General features: G+C 42.5%; 1 long non-coding RNA gene across 6 annotated transcripts in view; it reads right to left on the bottom strand.

The window, feature by feature from the left end:
• LOC139623681 (uncharacterized) overlaps positions 1 to 18,654 on the bottom strand; it is a 40,168-nt gene that overhangs the window by 9,279 nt on the left and 12,235 nt on the right. For 3 of the 6 annotated variants that reach the window (XR_011691574.1, XR_011691575.1, XR_011691573.1), the window contains exon 3: positions 7,234 to 7,735. This is a non-coding gene — a long non-coding RNA (uncharacterized lncRNA). The other 3 variants (XR_011691579.1, XR_011691578.1, XR_011691576.1) reach the window with 3 other exon arrangements.

Consider the following 18,654-nt stretch of genomic DNA (forward strand, 5'->3'; position numbering starts at 1 on the left):
CTGCTAAAGTTACTACATATTCTTCTTATTTGGCTTTCATGTTGTTGACATATTCATGTTATGTCCAATCATAATCTACAGTCATAATTATCTATTTAAGTTGTCATTTCACTGTTCCACATCTCAGTCTCTCCATGTAAAATCTTAAAGTTTCATATTATCTTAAACTGTATTCTCATACTCAGTGTATCTGCAAGTGTCTGTAAATTGTCTTTGTTCATCTCTCTCTCTCTCTCCCTGTCTCTCTTACACACACACACACACACAGTGTCCTGTAGTCTGATCTGCTGAGGAGATAGTGCTTATTAGCGTCCTATAAATCTTTTCTACCTCCCAGTGGGGCCCTAAGTCGTAATTTACAGCAACACGTGCTGCTGATGTTCAGGCTTCAGCCAGTGTGAGTTTCTGAAGGCTGACAGCCGCTGATAGCCAACACTTACTTTATGCCAAAGATAATAAGACCATCATGGGACACTAAAACTTGTTTATAGCCACAGTTGTTATAGTGAATATGATAATGTGAACCCCAATCACTGATCACCAGGTTTTCATCACAGAGGTGACAGTGAATACTAATAACTGGATCAGAGGTTTAAATAAAAGGATGAGATATTATTCTAACCTTTGCTGCTGTTTCCCAAGGGCAGAAGTGCATAGTGCACTATACCAGCAAAATTACTACAATTAACACAGGCCACCACCTCCTTGAGTGGATACAGGGATGGGAAAAAGGAAAAAAAACAGAGGCGGGGTGAGGTAGAGAGGTGTTACAAGAAGAAGAAATGGAAGGTGAAAATAGCAGGAGAAGAGGGTGGAGAGGTGATAAATCTTGTCTCTTGTGTTACAGCAGGCCTGTCAAGGTTGAAACCTGACATTTACATGGAGTGGTATTGGCCATAACTCCAATAATAGCTCCAGAAAATGCAGGCTATCTGTAAAATGACGTTTGGAGGGAACTATTGTTGAAGGTGAGTGACAGCAAAGCAGCACACAATGCCTGGGAATAAGCGTGTAATCTGGGGTATCGGATTCAGCGCGCTGGTAAAACAGCATGCTGGGAGTGAATGGAGTCTTTGTGGAGGCTGTGGCTTACAGGCTCATTTGCATGTAGTGATAAACGTTGTTTACACTGGACATACAGCTCTGTGAAGTGGTAGGTAAACGCAGCAGGAATGATAGATTTACTGGCTCACATGGGAGCCAGACGGTTATGTAGCAGGCACACACACACACACACACACACACACACAGAGCAATTCATGCAGCAGGTATGCAAACATGAACTACACAGAAACAGATACGCAAACACACACTCAGATGGATCATTTCATGCAGCAGGGATGTAACATAGACACACAAGTACACACATGAAACAGTATCCACTCTCCCGGTGATAAATGCCTGCTTCATTTCTCTATTGCTGACGTTCATATTTCCAGCCAATCCGTCAACATCACGCTCAAACAATGTTTATTTTCTCCATGTAGATTTGATAAACATGTAGATATAAGCTAGAGCTGTCATGGGTGGAGGGGAGGTGTAGGGCTGACCAGGTCTACTGCCTCATTCCAGGGTGAGGAATCCCCTCTCTAAGCAGAGAGGGCAGGCTGCAGGGAGGGGACCAGGGGCCACACGGGGTCTCAGCCCCATTTAAGCAGCGGTGGATGATTTGTCATCCTCTGAAGGTGACGGACAGAGGGGTGGCAGTGTGGCTTTGCAGAGATGTGGAGGTGGAGGGGGAGGACAGGGGCAGCGATTTAAGGCAGTAAACGGGTTTCGGGTCACCGGCATCGCACAGTGGGCCAGTCACTCAGCTCCACAACTGGACAAGCTAGAGGGAACAGGATGGAGTCAGGCAATGTGGCGTGTGGAGACAGGGGTGATAGATGATCGCCTTCCACCTCCCTCACCCCACCACAACACCCCTCCAGAACCTGCAGGTCAGTGGAAATGGTAGCTCAGCCCTCTTTAAAATAAAGTTCCTTCAGCTCAAAGCCAGGCCGGGTATGTTTGTTTAACAGTGCCAGGTAGCGTTGTTTGCTCCGTGGTGCATAGAGGGCGGGCTGTGCTCTGCCCGTCACATTCGTAGATGACACTGGAGGAGGTGCCCGGCTTTTCTTTCTTACTCTGTCACTCCTGCTATTGAGCCATGGTGTGAAATGAACATGACAGCCACATAACTGCTCTGCTGGTGGGAGAAATAATATTGTTGATTTTCCCTGTTTCCCACAGAGAGTGGTAGCAGTGGGACGGAGCGTGGGTCAGACATTTTTCTCATGTGCTGCCAGCCAGACACTGCAGTAAAGGAAGATAAATCAGCTGAGGGTAAACACGCAGACTGTGACTGAGTGAAAAAGAACAACAACAGACAGCAGAATTCACCCTCTGTAAAGTGGTTTGTGGTTTGGATGATAAGGTGAAGTGACGATGCAAGTTTGTAGATAATGCAATCATACTCATAGATTTCAATGCAATAGTGTGGGGTTCTAATAGCTGGTTCTATTTTAGATATGACCCCAGACTGACAAAATACACAGATGCCCTAAGCTTTGATGGGCAAGTAATCTCTTATTGAACCTGTTGTCTCTGTTTTTATAAGCAATGTAGAAAACGGTAACAGGCTTGTCATTCTGGGGGCATTTTTTATGCCTTTATTTAACAGGAAAGTGGAGACAGACCACGGGAGAGACAAGCAGTAAAGGGGCCCTTCAGCTGGGAGTCAAACCAGGGACTCATTATGCCCATGTGGTATGCACTCTTACCACTTGGCCATCAGGTCACCGCAGGCTTCTCATTTTCAGTCAACACTGACTGTCACTATGTTTGCCCAGTTAAAATGAAAAATCCCCCCATCATCAGATAATAACAGACAATATCAGTTGTAGCTAATTGGCCTTTTGTCATGGAAGTAAAAGTCATGCAGGTCATAGTTAAACTTTTGGCTATTGTCTGCTTAATGTGCTCTCTGCAAGCTGGTGTCTGTAGCTGGCCAAAGATGATTTATTGGAGAATAAACTCCACTCTGTAGCACCACTCTACAATTGTGAGTACTTCTGTAGTTCAACAAGACCTCAGTTTCATTAGTTTCAGGAGTCTCAGCCAGTTAGCTTATCAACTTAACATTTCGGAATGGAAACCTCCAGTATTTGGAATAAGTAACTCAAAAGAATGATGTGTTCATCGCCAAAAGAGTCTGTTTTTGTGGAAAGAAAACCTTATTTACAGATTGACAAGAAAATATTTACAAAAATGTCATTGTACTGAAAGGCATCTGTCTGATCATTGAGTCATGAAGGTCACATAACAAGTCATGAATCATTTAACCTTTAAATTTAAGTAGAAAAACACTATAACTGCGGTGACACGTTTTCACACAATAGAAGAAATAGATTTATAGTTTAAAGGTCCAGTCCCTCCCTGCTGCTCTTTAATTTGTTCATGTCCCTCCACAGACAACTGCCACTTACCCGTGTGTGCGTGCACACAAACACAAACACTCTGATTCATTTGTTTATTCACATTTTCCAGGTTTGACAATTTATTTAGTTGTTTACATGTTTAGTCAGAGTTTTTTTAGGGGTGTCGCAATATACTGGTACTGTCACTAACTGTGATTTTTTAAAAATGAAATATTAATATTGTGTTAATGATACACATATATGTGTGGATGTTTTGTCTATCTTTTCATCTGGTTGACTTTCATTATCCATGAAGTGTAATTGTTCTTTTTGTACACTTTGTCCAACACACTCTCTCTCTACCTCCCTACACCCGGTTCATTTGCCAAAAAACAGACAAAACAAACAAACAACACAACAAACAAATTAAAGATGAATTTCACTGTTTTTTTTTTTTAGAAATTCCGATGATATCATTATCAAGATGACTTTTGGCCACGAGTAGTAAAAATAGTGTGAGAACAGTGAAATCATAGTGAAAATCTGATATTGTGACAGCGCCGTCCTGATTTAGACTTGATGATGATGAAGGTGATGGTGAGTATAAATGCAGGCTTGTCAATGAGTTATCTGTAGTCAGTGACACACAATTTAAGGCACACGTGTAGTCACACTCACATGCACACACAAACACACTTGACTAGATGTAGCCAGGTCTGACAGAGGCCCAATTGGTGTCTCTGTCGTTGGGTGGGCTGATTTAAAGTGTCCCTGAGGTCTCGTTCCAGGTAAGAAGACAGACAGAGGTCTGGAAACCCCACCCCCTCCCCACTGCGAGCAACCCCACCACACACACACACACACACACGCATGCACACACACTTTCTTAACCCAGATTTCTCTCCATCCACAAAGCATCCTTGCTTTTCTCACACTGGCTCAAACTAGCCCACCCCCCCAAAAACCCGTCCTGTCCCCAACGAGCAGCCACACATTCCAGCAGCACCCGCGCTTATTATTGGAGGAAATTTATAGGGCCATTTATTTAACTGGATCTGAATGACATTGGTTCTGGATGAGTGGAGCTAGGGCAAACTGCCGGGCCATGTGGTCCAGGGAAAACAGAGCAGGGGATAAATCAACTGAAGGAAGGGGGGAGAGAGAGAGAGAGAGAGAGAGAAAGAGAGAGAGAGAGAGAGAGAGAGAGAGGTGGCGGGTGGGAGGGTGGGAGACAGATAGAGAGACAGGGAAACACAGTAAAAGTGAGACACGAGAGAAAAGAAAGTAAAATAAGAACATTAAATGATCGGTCTTACAGTTGTACAACAATAGAGACCGCGAGCAGTGGTTAAGGCAAGGCAGGGCAAAAATTATCTATTGAGCCCCTGGTGACTCACACCGGCTTATTCAGGGATATGCACCATGTGTGCACAGCCTGAACTTAAATAATATTGTCTTAATTTTTGATTTTCTCACAGGGCCCTTTCACACATTTGCAAAACACTGGTGAACTGTACTAATCAGAAAAAAAGAAGTAATCAAAGGGTCAGTGTAGTTTAAAATCTGGATCTAATATCAGGAAGCAGGAAGTATGACACAAAGTGGCATTATTTCCTCCTAAACTGTTGAACTTTGGCTTTCTACCACAGAACATACATCACACTCATATAGACACAAACCCCATGACTCTCTGCAACAGTGAACTGTCAGGAATGTCTCCACATTAATAGAAGAAGCACATCCCATAGCCAAGGGGATCTCACAGGCTCTTAGCGTGTGTGTGTCTGTGTGTGTGTGTGTGTGTGTGTGTGTGTGCATGTGTGCGTGCGTGCGTGCGTGCGTGCGTGCGTGCGTGTGTCTCAGGTGTCTTGGTGATAATCACAGAGCTGACAGAGCTCAGACGTAGAAGACACCTTGAAAAAAGAGATGCTTTAAAATAACTGTGGTAATGTGAGTCTGGGACATTTTTGAAATGGAGTAAAAATAAATAGCTTGAAAAGACAAACTGTCAGTGAAAACTAAGGCAAAGATGCATCTGCTTTTGGTGGAAATATTTAATTTGCACTCCTACAAAAACTGTATGACCCAACTTAATGAGTGTACAAAGAAGGCAGGTGCAACACTGGGAGGATATGAAAAAAAATATGAAAAGTTTTAAAATGAGTCAAATCTTTCTCTCTCTCTCTCTCACACACACACACACACACACACACATACACACACATGGAGAGACACTTCCAGCTCAAGCTACAAGACATCCATATTGTCACAATCTTTGGCTGGTTTTAGGTGAGAAACACAGGCTGCATACACACCCCAGTGGTCAAATCCAGGTGAATAAAGTGGAAAAGATAAAAACAAAATAAAGGTGGATGAGCTTTTTTTGTATGTGAATATAACTGATTACATAACACAAGATTTGTCATGGTTAGATCTTTCTGTTTTGTTTCAATGTTGCCTCCCAGGATTTATCATCACCATCTGTTAGCAGGTAACATGTATGTTCAAATCACCATTTAATACTAAGGATGTGTCCATGAGATGGCCTATAGTAACCTTGAAGACTAGAAAAGATTTTGAAAAAACAGTACCTGGCTGTGATTGTCAAAATATAAGAAATCATTTTGCCAACTGTCAATAATCTATTAGTGGAGAAAGAACAGGATTTACTGTGTCTCTGTGGTTTTAGTTTTTAGTGTGGATAACAAACACTAAGAAGAACCTGAATACACAAGTGTGGAAGGAAGACATTTTCAGTGTGTTTTTGATTGGATGTGGGCATAAAGGAGCAGAAACAAGCTGGAGTCTCATATTCCCAGATGTGAGGGACAATTACAAAAAAAAAAAACGCAGACAGCATATCCACCTTCAACCATGGATGTATCGAGGGTTTCATCACATGCCAACCTGTGATCTGACCCCTCGTTATATTTGAAAACCAGTGTGATCTGGTGCTACCAAGTAGTGACCCCCCCCCAGGATATTTTTCTGATCCTAAATTTGAATGAATGATAGAGAAAAGATTGCAGAGGTAACCTGAGCCCTGTCTACTCAGCCCAACCTAATGCAAACAATCCTACACACACACGCACATACTGGACTAAGTGACTGACACCGACGGCTGTCACAAGCCACTGGGGGAGGGGGGATCGCAGATAATCTCTGTCCACAGTAATGACCTGCCTTCAAAGCAAACTCTCCTTCGCACACACACAGACAGACACACACACACACACACACACACACACACACACACACACACACACTCATACAGATGCAGACTCCTCATCCTGGATCCAGAACATACAGACACCAGAGCCAGTTTGAAATCAGAAAAAGCTGACGACACGCAGCAGTTTCCTGCTCGCTACTGATTAGACTTTGACTAAACCTAAGGAAGGATTTGCTCCATTTGAACTTTTTCAATACTACACCGACTGTCCTAAAGGGGGTGCTGCGTTATTTGTTTAAGTCACAGACTGTAACGTGTTTGCCACTCGCTGTGTATTCACAGAATGTGATAGAATGATTCATCTCATTACTCACTGGGGGGGGACTACAGGGTTTTGTTTTCTTGTTTTAGTTACGGTGACATTTCAGCAGATCATCAGTCATCACCGGCTTTTCTACACAACATGCACACATACACACGTACATGCACACACATTACAAAGAATCTTTTTTTTTTTGTTTGCACACAAGTAAAATACACACAACTTCTATATTATAACTTTAATACACTGCAGCATTCATCATTCGCACACACACAGCTGTACAGGGCAGGGCAGTGCGTGTGGGTCAGTAAGTGGGAAGAGTTGGAGTGTGGCGTTCTCACCATTGAAAGCAGCAGCAGCGGGGATCCCTGCGGACTCACTCCTGTTTACTCTTGTTATTTGGTCAAGCAGACGGCTCTCTGTCCCAGTATTAAGCCAGTTCCCATTTCCTGTTTCTGCTCAGCACAAACACTCAACCAGAACACCTGAAATAGCTAGTGTGTTATTGCTTTATGGCAACAGATAAAATAATAACTCCAATGTAATACAAATAAATAAATAAATACAGTTTGTACACGTTCTGACTTTGTTTTTTTAATCTTTGTATTCATCTTTGGTTAATATTCCAGCTTGCAACAATGGAAGTGTAAATGCATATGTGTAGTGGTGTGGTATAAATGTATGGAATTGCCCTTTGAAAACTACATACCTAACCAGCTACACATACACATCAGCCTTTTTTTTTACCCATCCTTTTTTCAGCATTGTGACAGCTCCACTCCCTCCAGCATCCAGAAGCCTGAGCCAGGCCCTTCGGCCAGGTGAGTCCCGCTGAAAGCATTCCTGCATTGGGGGGAAGAAGATGAGTTGGGGTGTGACTTTAGAAGAAGGACCCATCACCACCCACGAAGGCTGCCACGCTCTCTGCTCCTCTGAAGGCCGCCTACCTGCTAATTTGCATCAGTAAACAAGCATCCGACAACATCAAAGTGCCGACAGCAATGAGGCCTGACGCGGGGATGGACTCGCGTTTAAGCATGTGTGCAGGTATGTGTGTCTAAATGTGTGTGCATGTATCTGCCAGTGTGTGTTTTATATGGGGGAATAACTTTCATCATTGCAACACCGGTTGTTAGTGGAGGATTTGTAGGATTTGTATTTTACAATGGTCATTTTTTTAAATACTACATTTTTTGTACTGATTTTGGCATGAAAATGGTCAAAGAAAACAACATCATCTGTATCAGCTTTCATAACACAAACCCTTGTGTGTATATCAGTATGCTAAAAAAAATCCATCAATGTGAATGTGTGTATACATGTTTCTTTAGATGGGCTGCCACCCACGGAGACATGTCAGGTAAATATTTGGAGGGTGAGGGGCGGTGAAGTGTCCAGCGTCCAGAAAGGGCACATGCCATCCACTCCACGCAGGCATGTGATACGGACGGAGACACCTGATCCTGCATTAGAAGCTAAGCAACATCACGGCTCACCCCAAACATCAACTTGAAGCAAAGGGCCTCTAGCCAAAAACCTGTGTGTGTGTGTATATGAGCACAGCAGCCTGACCTTCACGTACATATTCCTGCTTATACGTGTGCATCATATGAACTAAAAATCACAGAAATCTGAAAGACATGGAAATTCACAACAAGAAGTTGATATTGTTTTTCAGCTCTCATTGTTCCTCTAAGGATGTGAATGCATGTGTGCATGTGTGTGTGTACTGGGAGGGTTGTTGTCATATGTCACTTGGAGACACAGGTGATGACAGAGGCTTTTTAAGGTGAGTTTCCAACAGCAAGAACACAGGCTGAGGGTTAAACATGGCGGCATATAGTTTTTGGTTGGTAATTCATTCCAGCATGAGACTAGACTGTAAAGATTATCAGTGATGCTTCGCTTTCATACTAAGTAGCTGCTTTTATCCAGGTGCATCACATCTGACCTTCTGCTGTGCCATGGAGCTGTGCAGGTTATGTCCCGGTGCCCAGATGCCCACCTCTCCCCCTGCGGTGCCAGGTGCTCTTACACCAGCAAACCACACAGGGGAGCTACTGCTTTTTCCAAAGTCTGTAACAGAGACACACACACACACATATACACACACACACACATACACACAGAGACACACACACACACATACACACACACACACACTCATACGGTCTCTCCAGCCAAACATTCCCTTCAGTCAACCTGCTGTACAGGGTTCAGCGCGGATCAGCAGATGGAAGCTGGAGAGGCAGTGATTCTCTCTGCCGCCACAGGAAGAGTAACATTTTATAATAAAAAGCACACAAGCATAACATCTGTTGTCTTCTGGTTTTTATTGCTGTCTGCAGATTATAATAAGTTAACCTGTGACACATAAAGATCACAGATAAATAACTCTGACTGCTTCTGAACTGTCAAACAGAAACCTATTTTGACTACCTAGAGTATAACTTATTTGATATGTAAAAGTGGGTGAAGGTACCATGTAAATCCGGTTATATCTAGTTTTTGCCATAACCAATAATGTTATTTTGGTTGTATTTTTACATATGAACATAGCTATATTTTAAATAGCTATTTTGCAAGTTAGATATCATGTTGTTTTCACGGGCAGTTCAGCAACAAAGATTTTAAGTTTTAACAGAACTAATTAATCAATTTTTGTATTGCACGTGCAAAAGGTAAAGCTTATTCAGATGGTGAATTTTTTTTTCTTTTTTTATGTTTAACTTCAGTTGTATTTTCATTATGTACATGTCGCTGTTTAAACATGTTGCTTTCTTGAGCACGACAGCAAAAAGAATTGAATGTTTCGAACAAGACAAAAAGGTCAAATTAAAAAGAAAATCTTTTCAAAGGGAGAAAAAACACAAAGTGAAAAATATTGATGTCCAACCCTCTTCCTCTTAGTCATATGTAAACACAAGTCGGTATCTAGGACAATGATGTCAGATACGGTAAGAGACATACAGCAAGCGAGGACATGTTCTAATAAATATCATTACATTCAAGCCGGCTGAAAATATGCCAGCCTGAGAGACGCACTGTAGGACTACAGTCAAGATTAATGAGCTGAGAAATCAGACCCAAACACAAGGGCTATTTTTTTCCACCTCCAGCTCACTCCAGTGTTTAGGCCTTCTTAGCCCGAGCCGCATGGGAGGTTGCTGCAACACGAAAGATTTCTGCTCGTCTGTGTTGCTTGGTTCATCTGTCAGAGAGTCCATCCATATTTTACGGTGCGGGACAGGACGATAGGGGCCTGTGGAATACCTGTATGACAGCATGGGTACAGTAGTGTGATATCAGTGTAAATGACAGGTATTTAAAACTGTGGCAGACACACTCAAGGAAATTTGATCCGTCTGCAAATATGGGCCGGTAAATAAAACTTGGGTGATCAAGAAAAGTGTACTCAGAGTTTTACTGTAAAACCAGACGACTGAAATTTCATCAGGAATTTGGATTATAAAACATCCTGCGTTTTTGAGGTTATGAGCTTTTTGTTTATTGTAATTTCTATTGTCCCTTTTCACGGTTAAAGCTCTAAAAGACATTATGAATGTTATGTCCTGTTTGTCATTCCGCTATTTTTTTTGTTTGATTTTTGTGTCAGCTGCATTAATAAAAGTAAATTTTATTTCCAAAATAATTGTAAAATGACTGACTGTACTAAACTGTAGAATATATCATGTTTTGTTTGTTAAATGTATATGTAGTCCTACTTTCTACGTTCTACAAAACTGATTTATTGTAACCAGTTTTATGTGTTTTAAAAAAAATAATTAAAAAAATACTGGATGTGTGATAATTTGATTTTCTTATAAACCACAAATTAATTCTTTTAAATTTTAGGGTCGAGCTTTTGGTTTTTAACGTGACCTACATTTTCCTTACAGAAGAAATTTAAAGGATATATTATGAACAACTCTGAAAATGCTGACAAAAATTAGAATCCCTTTAAATTTTAATTATAAAAAAAGTTAAAATGTGGACTGTATGAAAAGGTTAAGAAAACTTTTTTGTGTTATAATACATCCAAGTTTTATAAATTATGGTTTCTATCAGTTCAATTTTAAAAGGAATGTGAGTAAATATTTTTAAGAATTCCTATTAAACAAATTCCCATTAAACAAATGCATTTTAAATAGAACCAGAAATGTTATAAACATTATGTGATTACAATAAACACTTCTGATTGGAGTTTATAAATTATACTTATAACAATACAATCAAATAATGTAATTTGAAACAAGGAAAAAATACTTCTTGACACAAAAAGAAAAACTTATCACTTTGTTCAAAATGAATGGATTCCTTTGGTAAATTTTTTTTCCTGCTTCAGTACAATAGATGAGGGAACTTTTTCATTATACAAGGGCCATGTAATCTCTGGACCCTTTGTTTTCCTTTGGCTCTCAAATGTTCCTCGCCACCTCCAGAGCTGGCTAATGGATGCAGATGGAGGAAGTGTTTGACATTATGGACACAGCAGTGCTTGTTTTAGAGGAGCTGGTCATGTGGTTTGCCCTAGCAGGCCACACAGTACCCCCTTAATGTGACCCAGACCCCCCAGCCAACTCCAGTGGGTTTCAAGAACTGTCCGCTCTGGGGGAACTGAGTGTCAGTTTAGCCCCCTGGTGAACACAAGTCAACATGCCTTAATCCCCCCATCACCTAAAGTTACACTTTTGGGTCTGCAATTAGCCAGCAGGCCAAATCCCCTCCACGCCCTACTGAGCTCGCTCTTTCCAAGCCTTGACATGGTGCCGCTGGTTTCCATGGCACAGTGCCGGCTCGGGCCACATGGTCCCTCATCTTTCACTGTCACCGTGCTGGAGAGGAAGCGATCAAAACAAACATGTGGTGGCAGGGAGTGCCTGATATGATGAATCGCTGTAATCAGCATCAGACAGCCCAGCGCTCGCTCTGATTGGTGGAGACTGCTTTTGACAGATTCTCTGAGTGACTGAGCGACGAGATACACAAAGCGAGATCTGTGACCTGAAGCACAGCCTAAAGACCTGATCCAAGCAAAACCCCCGTCAAGAGGAGTCTGCAGGTCGTTCTTCACTGAGCTACGCTGAATTTGACATTTTCTAAGGTGGGGAAATACTTGCAACATGGAAGCTGGGTGTTTGGTGGGCGCCACGTCCATTATTAACTGGCGCACAGCCATGCCAACAGGGATGATGGGGGCGTAAATTCCAGACCGTGGTATCAGCTCCATTCTGCACATTGTTTACCTCCTGTGTGACTTCCTGCTTCTTCATCTTGGAAGAGGAGCACAGGAAGGCCTGATATTCCCCCCCTCAACCCAAATCTCCTGTTCGCCCAAACAAAAAGCCACATTGTAGCTCATTTTCCTGTCTCATTTCCAACCGGGGGTGTGGTATTGGCATTCCTCAAGGTCAAATCTCTGCATGCCTCTGATCCCCTAATTTCACTGTCTGGGGTTGGTGTGGGGGCCTCTCTAATGGACATGTTATCCACTTCCTGCTACTGGTAAGATGCAATCTTGAGCCTGCTGTCACACAACAAATTGCCACGTTAAAACTCCGCTGAACACCTTCAGCGTTTAAAACTGGAGACGTACTCGAGGCCTCATCATCTTACTGACCCCTGAGGTCGGAGCCTTTCTTCAGATGGGCCAAATGTGGGCGACGAATGTGGGCGAGCAAAAAAAAAGAGAAAGAAAACAAGATCAGCCCCTGAAAGGTGCATTTAGTGACTGGAGTGACTTTAAAGGAAACATTCACTCAGCTGAGTCTTTGGAGGAAAAGCAACAGTCTGACCACCCCACTGGCTCACACATTAACTCTGCTAACACAGTTATTAATTTCAGCTAGAGAGGGAAAGTAGTTAAAGGGATACACACACATGCACACACTCACACACACACACACACACACACACACACACACACTCATACACATGCACAGTGGATCTGTTTGTAGTGGCCTTTGACTAGAGGTCTGTGGTTCAAGTTCACGAAAGCAGCAGAGGCCGGGGAAGAGTGAACAAACCAGGGCGGCTGAGGGAGGGCAGATGGAGAGAGTGACCTGGGGATGGAGGGATGGAAGAAGTTGGGGGAGCTGAGGGGCATTATGTGCTGGTCGCGGTGGGAAGGGGGTCTCAGTCTTGAGCCCCCTCTGCCAGAAACAACAAGCAGGCCTTCTCATATTCAAATAAATACCAAGCCAGTGGGGAGTAGGGAGGGGTGGCAGATAAGGAGGAGGCAAGGGGCGAGAGCCAGGCTGGAGGATGGCTTCTCTGCTACACTGAAGCCTATTTAGGATCACAGGCCAGGCCGAGAAGAGCAAAGCAGGCAGTGACAGATTTATAATGAGCGTAGACTCTGCCCTTGCATTTAATACCGGGCTTAAGACGTATTAGAGAGACAAAGGCAGCAGATCCTGCTCAGAGAGAAGAAAGGCCTTAATTAATTTGGGGAGATCACGGAGGCCCCGGGCCCACATCATCGGTTCTTTGTGGCAGGAATGCCAGCTATTTACCGGTGCTCCAATAGGGCTGCGGGAAGAGGCGAGGTGATGACGACTGGGGCGGCCGTGCAACAGATAGGAAAAGGATACTTTTCAAAAGCTAAAAGCTTCCCAGTTTTAAAACAAAGACAGGAGGGAAAGAGAAGAAGTGATTTTGAAAAGGGATCTGACTCCAAGCAACCCCCTACCCCACCCCACCCCCCTACCCCAACCGTCCTATGTCCTACACAGACATTCCACACTGTTTTTCGCTCTCTCTCGGTCTCTCCATGAGAAATTCAACTGATAACAACTCTTACAGGAATATTCAGAACACAACAGTACCACACACTCTGTACACACACACATACATTGACATTTCTCTGTCCTGGCGCCCGTTGGGCATTTTCCTATGCTACCATATGTTAGACTGTATCTTACAGTAGTTGGACGATAACTGACTGTTCAGCCCTTTCTTCTTTACAGTGTTGCTTCAGGTGTGGTGTGGCTGCAGAGAGCAGAGAGTCGAGGCCGGCCTGCATCGACCAGGTCGCTCACAGCCTGCTGAAGGGCACAGTTGGCAGCTGTCAGGCCCATTCGTTAACTCTGAGAAGACATGTGGAGAAAGGACCTTCCCTTCCAAAATAAACAGATAGCGGTGGCACACATCTTCCCAGGCAACTGCAAAGGGGGAGGGAGTAAGTGAAAACTGTGCTTTTCACTATGTGACTCTTTTTATTTCTGCATGGCTGCTTGAACAACCAATAAACCTCAGAATCCAAAAGATTAGGAAGCAAATAACAGATATTTTACTATACTGTATAAACCAACTGAATCAGACTAAACTATATTTTCATAAACAAATTTTACAGAAAGACGTTTTTCAAAATTTTATGTGATGTAATCTAAAAGTATGACATTACATTATGGGATACAGTAGGGTTGTTTCTGAAGCATTAACATGCAGCCGCTGACGTTTTTACATAATAATATCTAAAGCTGAAGCCTACACCCTGTTTTTCCGTGTTTTATTAAAGTGTGTGGGAATATATGTTGGAATTTGCCTGGGACAGACACCAGGGAATCATCATTTTCACCTTTGGTCAACCATTGTGTTCATGTCCATTGTGTTTTTATGCACATGTCCTTTTATGATGACCCCAAAATACAAAGAGAACAAGGCTGAGCAGGAAAACCACATTTATATGCCAACAAGGAAATGTGTTTTGACTCATTTTCCCCCCTTTTCTTTCTTCTTTTTTTTTTTTTTTTTTTTGTTGTTGACAAAAATAGGAATTCTCTGTAATATCTAGGAGGAGGTACAATGACCTTTAAAGTTGTAGACTAAAACAGGAGTCCACTAAATCTCCCAGTTATAAAATATAATTCACACTAAATCATATCCAGGTTGGGTGCAGTGATATTTGTATTATTACTGTATCTACTGAAAGTGACTAGAGGATTACTGAGCTGTAGTCACCTTTACGCATGAGCGAAGGCCCATTGAAGGACGCTGTAGATCTGCAAACACCTGTGGCACAATGTGAGCACACACGACTGTCAGTGTTTACAACCTACCCTGCTGCAAAAAGTTTACACCGTAATAATGTCTTTGTGTATATTAGACACATTTTTAGACACAAACCGACTTTTCTTTTTTTTTCTTTTTTTTTTTTTTATTCATCATGGCAACCAAACAAAGCCACGGAAAAAGTCTTCCAAATATCCAACTAACCGCTCAGTGACAGATGATAGAGATGAAATTACAAATAAGGAAAAATAAATAATGACAGACATCGGACAAGCATCCGTCACATTCATCACCGGGTAAAATGTTTGGACGTTTTTAATGAAAAACACCACTTCGTATTTGCGCTGATGTGGACGTCTCATTCCGGGAAAGGAGGTGGACATTTTTAACCGACGCAGTGAATGAAGGCATACACACATTTAGTCAAGCGACAAAACCAGAGCCACTACTGGTGCTGTAAGACAGGAGACAGCTTGCACCTGCAGGACTGCACATTCATTTTTAGCACTTTTAGCAGTCAAAAGATCCATATACCAGCCTCCAGTTCACTGTATCCTCCACTCATCCGATGATAACGTGATTCAATTAGAATGAATTAGAGGGACAGAGCCGGCAGTGATGTAGGCTAACAGCAAAACTGCAAGAGCCTATTATAACTAAATAGTCTTGGTATTAATTTAAAGGCCTGTTGAGTTCACAACTGCGCACCAGAGTTCCCTGTAGGAATATTAGCACAGGCCTTTTCATTAATTAGCCTACGTTCATAAATACATCCATGGAGGTAGGCTAGTTTATTCATTAATAAACAATGAATAAACTACAAAAAAATAAAAATAAAAATCATTTTAAAATTTCCAAATTTCCCTGTTTCTGTTTATCCATGAAAGTTCATTTATGAGGTGTAAATTCACTGTTAAGTGATGTCTTATTTAAGGACCGCGGCTTTTAACTTCAGTTTTCCTCTGAAAATATTTTATTATTATTCATATGTTTCTCGCTAGTTTTCTTCTTATAATGGGCACCGGAGGTCCTGTAGATAGCTGAGGCGCCTTTTTCAGTATTTCCTCCTGCATACCTGCCTCTCTCCGTGCGTTTCCTCAGGCCCCGCGGAGAGAGGGGACACCCCGGGCCCTCTGCTGTCAGCGGTCAACTGCTCACTTCCTCTCCTCCATATTCAGGGATTTGGACCAATATTTAGACAGGATAGGGTTTTATACTTGGAGTGCGCCGCCTCGGTCCCCACAGCTCCGCTCACGCAGCCTGAACGTGAAAATCACCGGGAATAACTTGTGATTTATTATCTGTGAAATGATGGGAGCGTGTCATTAATAATTGTGGCTCATTAAATTAAAGACTGGAGAAAAAACATCTCCGCAGCACAAGCGTAAAGACATGAAAGGACGTTTTATGTTGTTTTATTGTGCATCCGGGGGGGAGAGAAGGAGAGGCGAGGAAGAGAGCGCACACACAACAGGTCCTTCCACATTACCGATGACCTCATCACATGTCTGTTTGATAAGAACACCAACCACCAGCCGCCGGGCCCTGGCGTTTACAAGATCTGTTCCATTTAACGATGCCAGGGCGGGAGTTTTGTTTTTTTGTTTTTTTGGTTTTGGTGATTTGTCGTGTTACCACAACAGGACACACAGGATCACACAGGCCGCTCCTACAGCAAGAGACTCCTGCAAAAGACAACAGGAAGAAAACCACCAACATGTGGATGTGTGTAATGCACCAAACCACTGAGACAGAGTCACAATGTGTTTGCAGTGTTCTTATTGAAAAGCCTTTACGCACTTATTATTATTATTATTATTATTATTATCATTATTGTTGTTATTATTATTATTATTATTATTATTGTTGTTGTTGTTGTTCTTGTTATTATTATTGTTGTTATTATTATTATTATTATTATTATTATTCCAGTGCGTAAAGGCTCATGTCAAATGACACGGGGGTCTCCTGGTTGGCCCCTGTCACGTTTGTGCAGTTGCCTGTCAGCGTCACACAGAGTCTCACTGTGCTGTGCAGAAACAAGAGCACTGCCTCAGGGATCACAGGCTACACATTCAAAAACTGAAAATCAGAACGGGTAGCTTCTATTTCCCTGTGTAAAATCATTTAAAAATTTAAAAAGTTTAAAAAACAAAAACAAACAAACACAAAAACCCACTTAAATCATTTCTAATAAATGAATAAATAGAAGCTGTAAAAACAGAGTGCATCCTATTTTCAGCTTCATCGTGTCAGATGTAAAATGCAGTAAATGTAAAGTGAACCTGCGGATGCATTTATTAACTTCATTAAACAACGAAATAAAACGTCGCAACCGACGTTAGACCACTCCACGTCAGCGGGGCAGGCGCGGGTTCCCACACAGACAATTCAAGCGCCTGTGGCCTCGAGTGTTTTATCTATTTGTTACTTTTATCAAGGATGCTCGCCCGGAAAATTCCCACCAAAATGCGGAGTTTCATTCCATTTAAACAGATGGAGGTTCAGTGATGACCGAGTCCTCGGCTCTGTCCCTCTCTACGGACAATATGACGGCCGGAGAGGTCCAAATCATATCCGTACTTTCTTCCACTCATTAAAAGTGTCAAATTTCCACAGTGGCCTCAGTGTAAATAATTATCTTAATTATTCTAGAAAAACAGAGAAACACACGGTGGCCGGGTTTTGCACTGACGGGGCAGCTACAGGGGGATGCGACTGTGAATCCATCAGTCGGTGAACAGAGGGGTGTTCAGGGCTGAGGGCTGCTCACACACTCTGCTCACTTTGTCTGCTTGGTGTCAGGTTTGGATCCAAAGAGCCACACTCTTCAGGACTCCGTCCACGGCTGCTGGCCTTCCACAGAGCGCAGCCATTTCAATCCAAGTCAAAGATGAGCGATGAAAACCACAATAAATCTCTATGTCACCAGATTGGAACGAAATCACTATGATAGTGAGGTTGTAAATAAGCAATTCAAATATGCAGCGTTAACATGATTGTATTTTCATCTAGCCTAAATGTGAGCCTCCCGGTGTTTCGCTCAGCTGCAGAGACAGTTTCTCTGCGTGATTCGTCGCTGTCGCACTTCTATGCGCTGAAATCTATTACATTTCTATTCCTGAGGAGCTTGACTGTCTCATTTTACAGTGTGTACTTTACACGGGCTGGCACCTTCTTTTGTTGTAGGCTTTCGATTTAAATTCTGGCCCTGCCACTTCCTCCACTTGATATTTTCCTGCCTGAAATCAAATGTGGCTTTTTGTTCCACAGCCTTTTCCCGCTCAAACTTCACCTCTAATTCAGACCACTGCGCAGCTGGGCCGCTGCTGAGGCCTGCGAGCGAATTCCAACACAGACTCTTCCCATTTTGATCTGCTCCTGTATTTTGTCTGTTATCACCTGAGTATTTACGAAGGAGGCTTCCGACTTGGCAATGATGAAGTGAGTCGGTGTCGATGGCATCATATCTGATAAAACAGGCCGGCACACACTGGGAGGAACACATCACCCGGGCCATGGTTTACACTGGGTGTCACTTCACCATGCCTGATTTCTTTTATAGAGTAATCAGTTTATGAATAAACAGAGTGCTTCTATCTATCTATCTATCTATCTATCTATCTATCTATCTATCTATCTATCCATCTATCTAAATATTTGCCCTAAACAACATATTGCAGTGTTTTATTTATGCTCCCTCCCTCCCGTGGAGAAACATCCAAAACAAACAGGACTAATCCTCTAAC

The sequence above is a fragment of the Trachinotus anak genome, unplaced genomic scaffold (genome assembly GCF_046630095.1).
Source record: "Trachinotus anak isolate AG129_WGS33_773 ecotype Australia unplaced genomic scaffold, CSIRO_AGI_Tana_v1 ptg000008l, whole genome shotgun sequence".
NCBI lineage: Eukaryota > Metazoa > Chordata > Actinopteri > Carangiformes > Carangidae > Trachinotus > Trachinotus anak.